Source organism: Macrotis lagotis, chromosome 5, assembly GCF_037893015.1.
Source record: "Macrotis lagotis isolate mMagLag1 chromosome 5, bilby.v1.9.chrom.fasta, whole genome shotgun sequence".
Lineage (NCBI taxonomy): Eukaryota > Metazoa > Chordata > Mammalia > Peramelemorphia > Peramelidae > Macrotis > Macrotis lagotis.
Window position 1 is genome coordinate 135,295,540 of NC_133662.1, and position 18,902 is coordinate 135,314,441.

Below are 18,902 nucleotides of genomic sequence, written 5' to 3' on the forward strand. Positions count from 1 at the left end.
CTTTTCCCACATAGGTTCTCTGGTTTAAAGTGTTCCTTCTCCCACTAGTGTTATAAGAACCTTTGGGAAAATATGCTCCCATCTTTATGGGGTAATTTTTCTTGCTTTCAGTTTTGAATTAAAATACCATTTGATTCAGACTGGAAAAAAAGGATATAGTTTTGAGTAGGTACTATTGACCCAAGTAAATTCCTTTAAACCTAGAATTGTTTTTAGGGACTCATGAATGAAGGAAATCTAGGATATATACATCAACCCTTACCTGAAATATAAATCCTTGTCTATAATTAACAAATACCTGACCAGCTTATACTTGAATTCCTTCACTTATCAAAAACTCCATACCTATGAATAGCTTATTAATTCCAGCTTTGAAAAGCTCTTAATTCATAAAAAAATTTTTCTTTATACTTTTTAATAGTCCTCCTTATAGCTTGTACTCTTTAATCTTAATTCTATCCCCAGGATTCACATATATTCAACCTAATTTATCTAACACCTGAAAGCTCTCCACATATTTGAGGAATAGATTAGAGGTTCCTTTTTCTCTCCATTCTAGATAGTCCTGATCCTTTCAACTTGGCCTTTTGTACTTAATAGTATTTATTTTTTTTTAATTTTTTCAATTATATGCAAAGATAGTTTTCAACATTAATTTTTGGGGATTTTTATTTTTATTTTTGCAAGGCAATGGGGTTAAGTGACTGCCCAAGGTCACACAACCAAGTAAGTATTAAGTGTCTGAGGCCAGATTTGAAGTCAGATCCTCCTGATTCCAGGGCCAGTGCTCTATCCACTGCACCACCTAGTTGCCCCTTGACATTCATTTTTGTAATATTTTTGAATTCCAAATTTCCTCTCCCTCTTTTACTTTCCCTCTCCCACTCAGAGACAGCCAGCAATCTGATCTGTTATACATGTACACTTATGTTAAATATACTTCCATATTTGTCAAATTGTGAAAGAATAAACAGAACAAAATGGAAAAACCAAGAGAAAGAAAAAACAAATTTTAAAAAGTGAAAATAGTGCACTTTGGTTTGCATTCAGACTATAAAGTTCTTTATCTAGATTAGGATGGTATTTTCACAAATCATTTGGAATTGTTTTGAATCATGGTTATTGCTGAGAAGAGCTAAGTCTATCCATCAGCTTTTCCTTAGTCGGAAACTCCACACCACCTTGATTATGCTTCTTCAGGCAGGCTCCAATTTGTCAATATGCTATTTATTAGCTTGCACCTTAAACTGAGCATAACATCTAAAATGTGGTAAGACCAAAGAAGTATACAAGCATACAATGGGATAATTACCCCTATGTATTAGATGGTGCACTTGTATTAATATAGCCTTAGATGGACGCATATCTTGCTATTGACTTCTTATTCTCTCTATTTTTTTCAGCATAATAGAAATTGATTCATGTTCTTTCTGAAAATAGTGGAGTCTTGTTAAAAAAATGTTATCCACCACTGGAGAAAGAACTGAGGGAATCTGAGTGCAAATCAAAACATACATTTTTAAACTTTTTTGTTTGGGTGGGTTTTTTTTTGAGGAAGAGAGGTCTGTGTTTTCTTTCAAAATAGGATTCAATATGGAAATGTGTTTTGCATGAATACACATATATAACATATCAAATCAGGACTTCTTAATAAGGGAGGGGACAGGGAAGAATTTAGAACTCAAATGTTTTAAAAATGAATGTTATTTTTTACTCATAATTGAAAAAAGATTATTAAAACTGCTAAATCACTTATTTTATCAATGGATAGCAATATCAATAAACAAAATGGATTTAAAAAAATAGTTGAGTTTGAATCTTCTTTTTGGGGGTGAGAAGAGAGGAGAGATACCATAACTTCTAGGATTCTGTTGACTAGTCAAAACATTATTCTGAAAATTTATCAGAGGCAATTTTGCATAGTAAATAGAGCAAGCTGTTATTATTTAAATAAAAAGAAACAATTATTTAGAATTTAAATAAAGATGCTTATTTGCTTAGTGATGTTCAAAGGATACAAACAGAAAAAGATAAGGATTGAACATTCTAATTGGAATAAAAGAAAGATCTTCATGGCAGACAGAAAAGGGTTTAGCAGTAGTATAGATGGTAAAGCTTAAAAGTCCTTAAGCTACATAGTGAATTCTTTTTTTGTAAGGCAATAGGGTTAAGTGATTTGCTCAAGGTCACACAGGTAGGTAATTATTAAGTGTCTATGGTAAGATTTGAACTCAGGTCCTCTTGACTCCAGGGCCAGTGCTTTATCCTCTGGGACACCTAGCTGCCCCCTACATAGTGAATTGTAATGATGGTAGGGTATAGAGACAGGGCTGAGGGAGCTTGGAGGGAAGGCTTGTCTCATCCTGGGGAGGTAGTAACAGGGCAGGTGTTAAGTCCTAGTGGTCTTCCATCTAATTAGAAGTAATAAAGTTATTGGTTTCTATATTATTCAAACTGTAAGCAGACAAGCTAGGGTAGAAAGGAAGACAAAGGGTAGGGAATTCTTCCTTCTGAAGCATTACATGAGTTTTGAGACAACCAGGGGAAGCCCAGCAGTAAGCAGGTTTCCCCAATCCGGTGATGGAGCTCCCTGAGGCTCAGAAATTCCAGATGGGCTCTGAGATGGCCCCGGTCTGGGGGGGGGGGGGGGTAAGGGAAGAAGAGTACAGTTGGTGGTGGCAACTCTTCCTTCCGCTTAAGTATTTAAAAGCTGATAATTTTACTAATGCTGAAATTTAAGATAAACTCTGATGTGACCTGAGGGACAATGAGAAAGGTAATTTAGCTCTAAAACACTCTGATATTACCATTTTCCTCTATAGTGCCTGAATGATTATGGTTCTTCCTTTGACTTAAGGCATCATCTCCAAAACTGTAGGCCCTGTTACCTGTGAGAATAACCACATTAAGCACTTTGCAAAATTCTTGAAACTTGTTTTGTCAGCAGAATTCTAGAATAATGCTGTAGATAAAGTATACTTGGATTTTAATAAAAAATTTAATAATCTGCCATGCTATCCCTGTAGAAAACACAATCCTCTGATTCAATATAGGCAAGGAAATAATATAATTAGACAGACGCAGAGGAATCAAATGGTTTAATGTCTACTTAGAGGGCATCTCCAATAGTGTGTGTTTGTGTTAGGGACCTCCACTTGACCTTGGGCTTTTAATATTTTTGGTAATAACTTTGATGAAGATGTGGACAACATGCCCATCAGATTTGCAGATAACATAGAGTTTGAAGGGAGAGGTGGTGTCCTTACTTAAAAAGACTGAACTGATAGAACCCTGGGCTATATCAAATAATTTAAAGTTTAATAGGGGTAAATGTAAAGTCATCCGTATATCAAAAAAAAATCAACTTGACAAAAATAAGAGGGAAAAGTTACAGTTAGTAGGTGGTGTGAAAAACATCTAGGTATACAGAAGACAACAGACCCAATAAGAGTCAAATGTGTGATATGGAAGCGCCAAAAGGAAATATGATATTGGGCTCCATTAAGAGAGGCTAGCTATTCAGGATTAGGAGGGAAAAGTTCCACTGTCCTGGTCAGACCACTTTTGAAATACATTGTTCACTTTTAGGGACCACGGCTTATGGTGGACATTGATAACTTAGTGCATCCAGAAGAGGACAGTCCAGAACATGAAGGAGTTACAGTGCATGCCATTTCTAGGTCTGTTGGAGTGAGGGGAAAGCAAGCGGGTTAACTGTCTTCAAATATCTGAAGGAGTTTCATGTAGGAAAGAAATTTATTCTGTTCTGTTTGACCCAGAGTGCAAAATTGGAATCAATGTATAGAAGCTGCAAAGGTTCAAATTCCAGCTTGATTTTTACTATAAAAATAGCTAGCATTTATATTGTATTTTAATGTTTGCAAAGCAGTTTATCTCTTTTATCTCATTTGCAAAGCTTCCAAAACAGATTGCGCAGCCTCCTCCCCACCCCAGTCCACTCACACTGGAGGATTTCAAGCAGATTTGGATAACCACTGGACAGGTATTTTGTTGTGTTTTTTTCTTTTTGATGGGAGGTGTATGTACTGGAGTAAATAGCTGCCAAAATCCCTTTAGAGGCTAAGATTCTGTTTCTTTGAAAGCTATCATATGTTTGAAGTGTAGTATATGTACCTAAGAGCAGTGAATGAGCACCAGACCTGGAGTCAGGAAGACTTGAGTTCAAATCCAGCTGTGTGATCCTGGGAGATCACTTAACACTGCTTGCCTCAGTTTCCTCATCTGTAAAATGAGCTAGAGAAAGAAATGACAAACCTCTCCACTATCTCCAGAAAACCACAGAGTAAACACCGTTGCACAAGACTGAAACAACTAAACAACATTATGTAGCTCAGGTGGCCATGTGCTTCTGACAAAGCAATTATCCATCATCCTGAAAGAGTAATTTATTATTAGAATAGAATGATGGATAAGTGTATAGATCATAGGTACCTAAATGTAAAGCATTTTCATTATATCAGTGTCTAAGGAAATATGTAAATTTATACTCTCACTGATTAAATGGAAATATCATTTTCACTGATTAACATCTTTGCAGCACTGGGAAAGTCATCATTGACCACTGAAATTATGAATCATCTTTTTTTAATCCATATGAGTTATTCAGAGACTTGCAAAGAGAAGTTTGAAAAATAAAAATAGAGAGACAATTATTTAAAAGTTTAAGTTATTCAAACCAGTGTGAATAGTTCAATAGGCCATCAACAATAGATAAAAAAACTGAATGACAACAACATTAATATTTTATTAACTTCTTAAAAATTGTATTTCTCTAGTGTCCTTGCCAAGAAAAGCTCATAGACAGTATGGTGCATAGGTTAATGAAGAACAACTAAATTACTGAACAACAAAAACAATAACAACAATTTCTTTTCATGTAATAGTCTTTTCAATCAAAGACAATTCATTGAATGTGTAGCTAAATATGGTTTGTTTTTATGCTTTTATAAAACTTAAAAAAAATAAATCCAGAGCTGCTAGGTAGCACAGTGGATAGAGTATCAGCCCTGGAGTCAGGAGGTCCTGAGTTCAAATTCAACCTCAGACACTTAATAATTACCTAGCTGTGTGGCTTTGGGCAAGCCACTTAATCCCGTTTACCTTGCAAAAGCCTAAAAAAACAAATAAACAAACAAACAAACAAAATCCACAAATGAAGAGGAGAAACATTGATCAGATCATACATATATTCTTATGTGCTTTAGAGGTTATAACTACTGTTAATATAACCCATAAATAAATAGTAATCAATAAATATATTTATTGTGTACTTTTTAAGATTCTAACACTGCTAGATTCTTGTAGGGTACAAAAGAAATCAATATTCTAATTAGGGAGGGGAAAAATAAATCAATTGATTACACTGAAGACAAAGGGGATAGGGACTGGCCTTGTGATTTTTACTAATATAAAGAAATCCAAGAAAAATTCTCTATTACAGCACTTTTTCTGCAACTCACAGTCTTAGAGAATTGCTTAGGTAACTGAAGGGTTAAATAACTCATCAACCAGTATGTGTCAGAGGCAATGACTGAACATAGGCCTTTATCATATTGGATATATGCTTAAATAAAAAAAAAGAATATGTGGTCATTGAGAACTTTTTCTAATCATCTAATAAGTTGTTATATTTATGCGATTTTGTGTCAATTATAATTGCACAGGATTTTTAAATATGTTTTTGCTTCAATAATTAGTTATTCACTTAAGAAAGGCAGTTGGCAAGTTGACATAAAATATATATCAGAGATCTATAGGAATTTGTAGTAGATAATAAAATCTAGATACAGTTCTGACATGAAGTTGGGCTAGGGGGATGGATTAGATGACTTCTAAAGTCTTTTCCAGTTTCAAATCTATGATTCTCGGTATATGAAGGTTGCTAGCTAATAGAGAAGAAAATATTGACCAATAAATCAAAAAGAAAAAACTCATTTAAAAGGAAAGGGTATGTATTGGCCTAGAGAGTGAGTTTAGGAATAGCTTCTTGGAAGAAGTTGACCTTAAATTGCAATTTCAAGGAAAATAAAGTTATGATAAATTGACTTGAGTCAAAATCTTAAGGGCAGGAGAATGAGGACTTTGTGCAGAACTATCTGCTTAAAAAAAGTAGATCTGAGGAATGAATTAGTTGAGGAATCAAGGTTATGCTACCAAAACATTTTTTTTCTGATTTCATTAAAAGAACAGGAAGAAAATAATCAACACTTTCTTTTGTGGTCTGAATTCATACTTAGTTAAATGTGTCCTTTCTTCAACTTGCAAAAAGATATTGTGAATAAACTTGGTCCAGTTATGGTCAAATTCCCTTTGCTCTAATATTTTTCCTCTAAATATAAGAAATTTGAGCCTTTAGTCCAAATATATATCTTAGTAGATGTCACCCTTCCTTTTTCTGGGTAGATCTTTTATTTCTTCTCCTTGTCAAATAATAAATAATTCATCTTCATTGAAAACATTTTTTTTCACTAAAAAAAAGCATAATATTCATTCGAATAGCTTTCTCAACTTGAAGGTTTATGCCAAAGCCTTGGTTGATAATGTGAATGTCAATCTCATTTTCAGGTTAAAATCTGACACAGAAAGACATATTCTAAAAAGTTTTTAGGAGGAGAGACACATTTGTATATGGAATAATGTAGAATTTTAAATGTCAAGAAACAAAACTTTTGAGTATAGAGAAATGCTTCAAATTCACTTTTGTTTAGCTATGATTTATTCAGAACCGATTTATTTTGCTCTTTAATACATTTTCAAAGTTTTTGCCATCTTTGGTATAGTATAAATTTCATTTGTAAAATACAACAAATATCACAATTCCAGAAGTCACATTCTTACTTTTTTTTTTTTTTACATTAGCAGATATTCCTAACTAGTACATAGCTGACTAGTTGTCCAGGAAATTATACTTGCTGAAATCTAAATACAATGATAGTATCATTCAGCAATTTAACTTTTTTTTTTTAGGTTTTTGCAAGGCAAACAGGGTTAAGTGGCTTGCCCAAGGCCACACAGCTAGGTAATTATTAAGTGTCTGAGACCCGATTTGAACCCAGGTACTCCTGACTCCAGGGCCGGTGCTTTATCCACTATGCCACCTAACCGCCCCAGCAATTTAACTTTTATATCATTTTAGTTGACAGTGGCAGCTAACAGAAATTATAATTCCACATTTGCTTTCTCTTTCTGTCACTGTTGAGGAGATTTCATAATCACACCTTCCTCAGAGTAAAGTTTGTGAAAGAAAACACAAGAAAAGCTTGTTGCCTGTATTTCTGGGATTTTTTCTGGAAGAGAGGAAAAAGCATATAAATCTAAAACTATCTTAAATGGTTTCTGATGTAAGTCCATACTGGACATACAAGATTATTCTTAAAATAAACAGCAAATTATCATGTGTGAGTCTCCTACAGTAGATTTGAATATTCTACTATTTTCAGATTTGTACATCTCTTGACACATCCTCAATTAAACTAACAATATAGAAAGTATACTCCTATTTAATTTTGTTCTTCCACTGTTGAAAATGATACAGTAGTAATTATTTTCATCTGAGTTTTTCTTGCTTTGTTTATTACACACCTGTTTCTTAAAACAGTTCTTCACAGTTAAAAAAAAGTTTAGGAGAAAATGTTATTTGTACTTTTGTATATGATTCAAAATTTTTAAAAAGTATCAAACATTTGAGGCTCATTTATGTATCCCACTTGTAAGGTTTTAGAACCTTATTTTCTCATTTTTTTTCCTCAATGACTTTCATTACTTTTTTTTTTTTTTAGGTTTTTGCAAGGCAATAGGGTTAAGTGGCTTGCCCAAGGCCACACAGCTAGGTAATTAATGAGTGTCTGAGGTCAGATTTGAACTCAGGTACTCCTGACTCCAGGGCCAGTGCTCTATCCACTTCGCCACCTAGCAGACCCCATCAATGACTTCAATTACAATGAACAGTCTTTTGCTGACCTGTGTTGTGTTACTTAATATGGTTTTGGCAAGAAAATTATCCTAAAGCTAAAGCATCAGGACTAAAAGGATGAAAAAGCACCAATAGATTTTTAAGGGGGAAAAAATTAAACCTTATTCAAAATAAGATTTCATCTGAAAACAAATTTGGTCTGGTGAAAAGAGTGCTGGATTTGAAGTAGTACTTAGCATAGTGCCTTCTACATAATTGTTGCTTACTAGATTGTTTTTCATGCCTTCTATTTATTATCTGTTCAGACTAGTCATTTAATATTTCTGGGGTTCAGTTTTCTCACCTTTAAAATGATAAATAACCTCCAATGTCTTTTTCAAATCCAATCTGTGATATAATATGGTCAAACCCGAAATATTCAAGCAATATTAAAACCAAATATGAGTAGATTTCCCCCCAAGAAACAACTTTTCAAAATGGAACCTTGTCTACCTTCTTAAGACCTCATCTCACACTGTTGCTTCTAAAAGAGTAGTTATTATATCATTACCTATTTCAAATATCAGTAAAAGGGAATATTTTTCTTTTATTGAAATACTAAGATATAAATGCCTTAAATTCATCACTGGTAGAGGTGAATAGGAATTAGACAAATGAACCTATAGATTCCAATGAAGCACTAAGACAGATTCTTCTGACCAAAATCATCACCGAGAAGCATCATAGAATCATACTTTCAGCTTGAGAAAATCATTACCAGATAACTAAAAATCACATAGAATTATTTTAATAACTCTACTTCCATTTTCAATACAGCTTTTAGAGATATTACTTTCCATGGAAAACTACTACTCTGTATCACTTCATTTAAAAGAATTTCTTTCAATAAATATCTGGTATCATTAGATAGGTACCATTCTAAAAGAGTTGCTATTTGATTTGGTTGTAGTTGATGTGATTGAAATCATTGTGGACTGGGGGTGGCTAGGTGGCACAGTGGATAGGGCACTGACCTTGGAGTCAGGAGTACCTGAGTTCAAATTCACCCTCAGACACTTAACAATTACCTAGCTGTGTGGCCTTGGGCAAGCCACTTAACCCCATTGCCTTGCAAAAAATAAAAAAAAAATCATTGTGGACCAAACTGAAGGCATTAAAAAAAAAAGGTATGGGGGGGGGAAGTACAAGTTCTTTGATGAAGTGTTTAAAGCCATAGAAATGTTAAAATAAGAAAATAGGCTAAACTTTTTCAGAATTAGCATTTGGCACTTTTTATTGGTTATACCTTTGGTTAAATTAAGCCTTCAACAATAATTAAATGCAATTAGCCATAAAACAATTACATTGACATTAAAACAGAGAACACATCTACAATATAAACTCTCAAAACTGCATTGGATCCATAAAATGTATATCCACATAATATATAGCTTACTTAATATTAATATTTGTAAAAACTGTATCAGACCTTTGAGGCAAAGCTTTACTTTCATCTAGTGGACTGTTGCATGTCCTCAGTTTGAACAGAGTAGCTCTACCTAAAGATGAACATTGATATCACACTAATTATTTGTTGCTTTTACTCAGTTACATTATTGTCCAGTTTTAACAACCTCACAACAGCTGGAAATAAATAGTGATCAAATGTAGTTAAGAATCACTATTATTACAAGGATTGAAAGCTGGGTAGCCTAAGGGGATAGAGCACTGGTTTTGGAGTCAGGAAGACCTGAGTTCACATCCAATGGGCTCAGACACTTCTGTAACCCTGGGGAAGTCACTTAACTCTGTTTGCTTCAGTTTCCTCATCTGTAAAATGAACCAGAAAAGGAAATGACAAATCGTTCCAGTAACTTTGCTAAGGAAATTCCAAATGAAGTCACAAAGAGTTGGATACAATTAATAGACCAAACCACAACTATAAGGATCAGTGTAGTTTAATATTGTCTTTGGTTTCTTATCAGAAGAATTGGGTTGAAGTTCTGACTCTAATTTTAACAACCTATGGAATTCTGGAATCAAGATCCTTCTTTGCACCTCAGTTTTCTCATCCATATGCAAAATGAGGTAACTAAAATAAATTCTCTGACTAAAATAACATTATCTTTAGGATCTCTGGGGAAAGTTCATTTTGAAAGTGTGGAAATGATGGAATAAATTCATCATAATATTTTACCATTGGAAAGAAATACGTGATTGTGGTTTTAATGATGGATATGGGATGGAGATCAAAGGGGTGATGGGAAATTTTCAAACATGACATTATTCTTTAAATCTCCATTAATTTCCATGCAATATATGCCCACATTTTTTTCCTTCTTCTTTAGATTATCTAGAGATTTCAAGAGGCTGAGATTTTCAGGAGGTGGTAGCCCTTTCCGAATTAGACAACTTCTTCCCATTACAAAAGAGTACCTTCAATACTTCTAACCAGTTCAAGAGTCATGGAAATAAAGGGCTACCCAGTTAACCCCAAGGTCTATGAGCAGTTTTTAAAAAAAAAGGTGGGTGGGTGGGTAACAAGAAAGATTTTACAAGGTATCTCTAATCTCACAAAGAAAGTCTCAGCTAGGAAAAACCCTTGCAAGGAACCATGGTTTTTCTATAGCAGTCATTTAATTAATGATGGAACAGCATGACCAGAAACCATATACTGCACTTTTGAGTCAGTAGAAGCTTTGATACAGGCATTGATATAGCTATATGTGGAAGGTTTCTATGAGAAAACAAGTGTCTTAGCAATGGACTTAAGGTAGAGAATTATATTTCCATTCCCAAAGATGAAAACCATGACATCAGGGAGGTGATGCCATGACAAGCGCATGATTTGAATTTGTGTGAGGAGGTGCTGTGCTAAATCACCAGCCTCACTTTCTCTTCCAAAGTCATCTGGATCCAGTGGCCAGATATTAATCAGGAAGACTGGAGATGACACTGGATGTGAGGCAAACAAAGTTAAGTGTCTTGCCCAAGGTCACACAGCTAGTAAAGATCTGAGGCTGGATTTGAACTCTGATCCTCCTGACTCCAGAGCCAGGGCTCTATCCACTGCACCATCTTGTTGCCCCAGAGAGAATTATATCTACATTTTTGGTCAAATATGAATTTTTTTTTTGCTTGACTATGTGTATTTGTTATAAAGATTGGGTTTTTATTTTTATTTTGGAGAAAAATATTGGGAGAAGAGACTAGGGAATTTGCCAAAAAGAAAAAAGATGAAAAGAAGGATCATTGAAGTACTTATTAAAATGAGCATAAGAGAGGCAAGTTCATTAGGTAAAACAAACAAGTAAGATAGCATCGGAAGTAATATGTAGAATTTATTATATCTTTTTTAACAAGGGAAGTTACACTCTTCAGAGATACCTTTTCATATGTAATGCTCTTTCTGTTCTACTTTGTATGTAGAAATATTCTTTCTGTAGAATTAAAAATTTAAAACTACTAAGAAGAGGAAGGAAAAACCCTGCTTTTCAGAGATTGAAAGACTATATCATGCCCTAGATGAGTCACGAGTTTCTATTTACCTTGCAGGTGGATTTATCTTGCATTTATTGCATTGATGCAGAACTTTATCATTGTCTAAGGGCAAGGGTGGGAAGGGCTTTAAAGAACAAAGACAAAGTGATTTCTCACTCTGAATATAACAAAAGTCAGTTTCTAAGATGGTGTTTGTTACTCAAACCAAAAGATTCTAGGTGTGGTAATGCATGACTCTAATCTTTGCTAGGAGGGAAGCAGGAGCTGGGGACTTATGAGATACTGTAGGACTAAGGTAGCTTAGGTCCTCTTTAACTAAATTCAGCCCCAGTATGATGAACTCCCAGGACCTGGGGAACCACATTACCTAAGATGGGGCAAACCAGCACAGATCCAAAATGGAACATGTTAAAGCTTCCACACTGATGAGTAGCAAGATCAGGCCTTGCAAATGGTTGTTGTATTTTCAGTTTGGGCAAGATTGTCTCCAAAAAAATAATGCTAGTATAGCATATTCAATTATATACAAACAGTAGCTGTCACATCAAACAAAATTATTGAAAAGCACTCATGTCAAGGTTAGACAGTGATATTTTCAGATTTGACATTGTTAAAAAAAGGAAGATCTAAACAATTTAAGAGCAAAAGAATGGACAAATCTAAGAAAGGCACTGAATGTTATGCTAAGCATGTTATGCTTTGGGACAAGGAGGTATAATTATAAATCAGATCAAAAATGGTGACAGGAAGAAAGAAGTTATTTCCATTAATAATAGAGAGAGGATAGTCTAAAAAATGGAGAGTACAGTAATGACTGTGCTGATAAGAGAGATTTTGAGGAAAGAACATGAAAAAAATTCCTCATTAAAAGTTATTGTGAAAAAAAAAACCTAAAAAAGGTGATTGTGAAAGATGGCTAGGTGGCACAGTGGATAGAGCACTGGCCCTGGAGTCTGGAGTACCTGAGTTCAAATCCGGATCAGGCACTTAATAATTACCTACTGTGTGGCCTTGGGCAAGCCACTTAACCCCTTTGCCTTGCAAAAACTAAAAAAAAGAGGGATTGTGCTTTCTGCAGTTCTATTGTTGTAAGTCACATAGATATATAAAACAGTGAATGATTTAGGGATTCGATAGATATTGTGGGTTTACAAATATATACATACTAAATTATATACTAAGGACATTGTCATGCTAAGCAATAATGCTTTAAAATCCCCTTAGGCAGGTATACCTCATATATATATATACATATTCTATACATATATGTATATAATATGTTCATACATAGTATAAAAGTTCTCACACATTCAGTGCAACATACATGTAACTCAGTCCCTAAGAAGGCAAGAAAGGAAGGGAAGGAGAGAGGGAAAGAGAGAGAAAAGAAGGAGGGAGGAAGATAAGGAAGAGGAAGGAAGGAGGTGAGTAAAGGAGGGAATAAGGAAGGAGAGAGAGAAAGAAAGAAAAAAGGGCTAAGGAAAGAGAGGGTGGGATGAAGGGAGGAAGGAGAGCAAAAAATGCAGAAATAATTTTTCCTTTCTTATCATATGTAACATTCCATATTCTAGATGCTAGTTAAGCTTAGTGGTGTTCCATAACAATGGAATTTTCTTATGGGGTCAGCCATCTATCTGGAAGTCATTTTTATTTGGATGATGTTCAAATGCCTCCTCAATTCTAGGACTCAAGGTAAGCCTTAAGCCCCTTTCTACAATGTGCTTAATAATTATGTAGGAAGTCTCCTCAGCCTCCTAACATAGAAGAAAACTCTGAATGACCCATTACAACAGCTCCTCCAATAATAAATAGAAGCTTTCAGATGAGCAGATCAATATGAAAAGCAAAATGGCAACCAGGAGTAATCTCCTGTGCCAGTCATCTGTCAGAACAAAATCTTAGTCTCCCTGTCAGGATTTAATTCAAATGACACCTTACAGAGCCTCAGATCAATTTATTTTATGCTATAAGGATAGAAAGAAATAAAGTAAAATTATGCCTTTAACTGAGATGAGGAGATGGAAATTTAGCACCTTTTTCTTATCTTTAAAATCTGATTGATCTTAAAATTATTATTAATAATTTTTAAACTTCTTTTTCACAAAATATGTTGATAATCAAAAGAATTCATAATATTCTTGATAACCAGAAGAATTCATAATCTTCACTAGTATAATATGTAAAAATGATTAAAGATTACAACAGCATTATGAACAATTCTGACATCTTGTTAAATTAGAATCAGAAACTATCTCTTGCATGACGGAAAGGAGAAAATATAGTATAGTGGAAAGAATATTGGCCAGGGAAGTCAAGACATCTAGATTCTAGTCCTTGTCTTGTCACTAACTTATATGACTTCAAACAAGTCCTAATGTCTCCATATGTAAATGGGAAGAGGACTACATTTTCTAAAACCCTTTACTGTTCCATTATTATATAAATTTAAAGAATTTCACAAGATTTTACAAGTCTCACGGAGGCATTTTTTAAATCCTTGTCCTTTAACACTCCTGGAAAGTTGCCTTTTAGCTAATTTAGTGTCTAGATAGTTATGAATCAGCAGGAGATTCAGTAAGAGTCCTGTACATGTCGGCAAACATGTCAAATCAATCAATGGAAGCAAACTATGATAAAACAATCAAACATACACTGTGGATAGAGCTGTGAACTGGTCAATAATGGATAATCTGACCAGTGATCCCACTACTTGAACATATTTGATAATTCCTAGCTGTGTGACCTTGGGCAAGCCACTTAAACTTGACTGCTTTGCATCTAGGGTCATCTCCAGTCATCCTAATTCATATTGGACCACTGGACCCAGAGGACTCCAGAAAAGAAAGTAAGACTGGTGACTTAGCACAGCACCCTTCACTCAAATCCATGTGCTTGTCATGGTATCACCTTCCTGATGTCATGGTCTCCTTCGAGAATGAAGGACAAACATTGTCCACCACTCACTCTAAGATGCAAAAGACAGAAAGAGAGGTTCAAAATATATAATGGAAAATTCATAACAGTACCATTTATGGAAGCAAAGAATAAAAAAGGCATGTCCATCACTTGGGAATGCCTGAACAAAATATGTTACTGAATACTACTGAATATTATCATGCAGTTAGAAGGATCTGGAAAGAATTCAGAGAAGCATGCATGATTTTATGAATCGACAAAGAGTAAAATAAGCAGGGTCAGAATATGAGTAATAACTGCAATAATGCAAATAAAAGAATACTAAAATGAAGTCAAATATTGCATAATTGCAATCGATCTTGTAACTTGATCACAGGGAACTGATAATAAAGCTCACTGCCTTCAGTGAGACATCTGCTTTCAGACATGGTTACTATGTCTGTGTTTTTTCTTAGCTAAAATTTCCCCCTTCAGAATGATGTAGGATACTATTCTAGAGTAATCCAAAAATGACAGTCATATATGAAAATGCATAGTTATCGAAGGAAAGAAGGAAGCTTCACTTGGACAGTTAGGAAACCTATTTTTCAACCCCTACCTTCACATGATGTATCCTTGAATATATACTATCCAACCTAGACTTCAGTTTTCTCATTTGTAAAAAGGGAAAAAAATGCTTACTTTCACAGCTCCCTTCTGAGGAAGACATTTTGAAAACTTTAAGGCACCATAAAAAATGTGAATTTTTATTCTGGAAGAAAAAGAAGTGATTTTGCATCCGAATCTTCAAAAATGTTTCCTACATAACTTGACTCTTCAAAAATCACCCTGTTGACATTATCCATGGTTCTGCATAAGATTTCTTGTTCAGCCACATCCTCCTAAGGGGATTCCATGATAAAATATGAGACAGGACCAAATCAGAGCCAGAGAGTTCTCAAGCATGTCTAGATACAGGGGCACTCTACTGGGAATTTCCATCCAGATACATCAATCCATTTTGGCTTTGTAGATGTGGCCAGATTATATATTGTAAAGGTTGAAATAGAATCAATATACCCTTAACCTTTAGTCTTTACCAGATCAGAGGTTTCCCTTTTGCCTTTAGCAGCTATGACATTTATTAATAGATTGAAGTAGGGGAAAAAATTGTACTGAATGCTACATATACACTTTGAAATTAAAAGTTTAACCAGGAAATTCAATGCAACAAACATTATTAAGTACCCATGAAGTGTGAGGACCTAAATTAGGAAAATATACTCTCTCTTTTCCAGAAACTCATGTTCAATAGGGGGCAAGCGTAGAAGTAAATATAAAATATATTTTATATATAATATATACGATATATAAAATATAGTCTAAACTATAAATGTACAAGTAAATATAAAAGTATGTGCAGCAATTTCATGAGGGAGAAAATGCTAATACCTGGGAAGATCAATGAAAGTTTGGTATGTGAGAAGTCATACTTTGAGAAAGCCAAGGAATGGAGGAAAAATGGACATTCTGTCTGCAGGTGGAGGGGGTGGTGAGGAATGACTTGTTCATTAACATAAAGTAGAATCAAATATAAAAAAAAGATGAATACTGTTGGTTCTCTGAATTGTGAAAGTTAACAGAGCTAAGTATCAAGGATTCATGAATGGAGAATCTGTTTATAGAATAAATATCCATTTAATATGTTAATTTAATTATTTCTAGTAATTTTCATTGATAAGACCTATTTCTTATATGACATAATTTGCTTAGCAGCAATTAAGTTTTAGATATTCCAAAGTATCCTGTACCCATCTACAGACCAATAAATAATGTGACTTTCTTAATTTGGCATTAAAAAATGATGGTTTCCAATATTAATAGTCTTATGAATACTTTGCAATTCAAATAGGACATTTTGGCATACAAGTCATCACCAATTCTCAAAGAACAAAAGTTGTCAAACTCTACCAGGGATATAAGAATGTCAGCAACTTTCCCTCATTTATGACTATCAAAGAATTCCCCCTAGTTCAGAAAAAAAGGGAATTTCTAGACTTCTTCCTCTTTTCCTCCTCTTCAGCTAACCATTCTGGTTATTGTATAAAATTTCAGAGTTAAAAGATATTTTGGGTTAGATTGTGAAATATATGGAATAGGCAGCTGATCTTGGAATCAGAAAGATCTGCTTCAAACCCTGCCTCTCAATTGTTGGAAAATTAAGCACATTGACTACTCAACACACCATAACTTTAAGACTGTTACATTATGAGGACCTATTGAACTGCATTAATTCTGTGTCAGGAGTGTCCTTTCATAAGACAACAGGTGTGGACAGAGAGAAAAATCAAGAGACAGAGAGACAGAGACAGAGAGACAAAGACAGAGACAGAGAGAGACACAGAAAGAGAGAGAGAAAGAGGAGGAAGAAGAAAGAGAAAGAGCAAAGAAACAAAGAAAGAAGGAAGGAAGGAAGCAGACCAAATGAAACAATTAGAGATATGTTTTCTTACAGATTTAAAATTCTAATTCAACACAGTAGCTTTGCTTTTCAATTTCTCATTCAATTCTTTTACTATTAAGATCTAATATGTATTCACTCTAACAAGATAAAATGCAATAGGAAGAAAAGTAAAAACTTAATAGGTAATAAATATTTAAAGGCTATATTTGAATTCAAATCTTCCTGATTCCAGGCCCAATGTTCTATCCAATATGCCATCTAGTTGTCCCTGGTCCCTAAACTCATGATCTTGAAATTCAAGCTGCATATTTGTTTTAAGTTTATAGCATTCATCTATCGGGGCATCTAGGTGACTCAGTAGATAAAGTGTTTGGACTGGAGTCAGGAAGACCTGAGTTCAAACCCAGCTTCAGATACTTATTAGCTGTTTGACCCCAGGCTAGTCACTTAATTCTTTTTGCCTCAGTTTTTTCATCTGTAAAATGAGCTAGAGCAAACCACTCCAGTATCTTTGCCAAGGGGAAAAAAAAAAACCTAAAATGGGGGGTGTGGTGTCACAAAAAAGTCAGATATGACTAAAAAATAATTGGCATCACTCCCATTACAGTAAACCTCATTTCTTTTCATGTAGATTATCAGAGCCTTATTTTCGCCACAACTTATGGCAAGATCGGTAGGCGGTGGAGGAAGTAAAAGGAATGCCAGGATAGAGTCTATCCATTGCTGAAATCATACCAGGAGAGGGAACTACCCATCCACCAGAGGATTTGACTCTCAACTGCAAGGGTTGAGGATAAGACAGACCCTAGGAGAATTTCATGAATGAAATTCTATTACAGATGGCTTGAGTGGGGTTATGTCTTATAGCAGTACAATTCAAAGAGGACCAAAATGTCCAATATAAGGACAGCAATGCCTCCTAGAGGTCAATATCCTGGGATAAAGTGCTAGGTACTCTATGCTAATCCTTATGGACTATTCTAATGATCTTTTAAATGGTATTCCCTCTCCATTCTATTGTCCACACCAATTCCCAAAACCTTCCTCTTATGGCACCGTAATTATCACATCACTCTTCTTTACAATTTTCAGTAATATCTCAATGTATATTAAAGCTAAAGTTCTTGATTCTGATGATCAAGATCCTCCACAAGACTTTGATGTTTCCATCATATTTTTGTCTCCTGTCTTTGTTCCTGCAAATTCCCCACTACTCCTGCCCCTAATCATGTATTATAGATTCCCAAGTCCTCCCTTTCTTCAAGGTCTGACTTCAATGTGATTTCCTCCAATAAGCCTTCCCTTACCCTTTCCCCTATTGCATCAAGGGACCTCTTGTCTCCCAGATCTTTCTCAGTACTTTCTCTGCCTCTGATCCATACCTATCTCTTTCTACCATTCTACCATATCAGGCAGACTATCTATATGCGTATATATATATTTCTCTATTTCTCCTTCTCCCTCTCCCTCTCTCTCTCTTTCACTAAGTCACTCACTCCCCATATATAAAATACACAAACATATGTGTACAGGCACACTACATATGACATCGATATGTTCACACAGCATACATATGTGTATTGTACACACATATATGTATCTAGTCTATTTGACTTCATTAGTCTGAGTGCTCTTTGAAGGCAGGAGCTATGTCTGTTTTCCAACTTTTTACCCCCAATACCCAGTATATTTTACCCAAATGCACATAAATGGAATCTTTTGTCTTGTTTTCTACATATACACATATTTATATATGTATATGAATGTTTGCATATACACATGCATACAATATACATATACACGCATGTTTACACATGAATTTGCATATACAACCACACATGCATATATGTATATATGATGAATTTTCCTAGCAAAAATAGGTGATGACCTAAGATTTTTTTACAAAAGATTACCCATATTTTCCAGACAGCATGAAGGGAGCAAAACTTTTTAAATTATTCTTTGAGGGTCTAATCTCTCGTTCACTCTTTCTCTAGAGGCAACAAAACTCATTTAATTATTTTTATTGGTTAAATCTAAATTCTGATAGTCAGATTTTTAAAATATGATTCCATAAAATGAGACACTGAAATATAGTTAAATAAAGTTTAACACAACGTTTGCTTGGAT

The 18,902-nt window shown here is 34.6% G+C and overlaps 1 protein-coding gene across 2 annotated transcripts in view; it reads right to left on the minus strand.

Moving 5' to 3' along the window:
* Positions 1-18,902, minus strand: part of THEMIS (thymocyte selection associated) — a 212,414-nt gene that overhangs the window by 192,724 nt on the left and 788 nt on the right. The window lies entirely within an intron of this gene.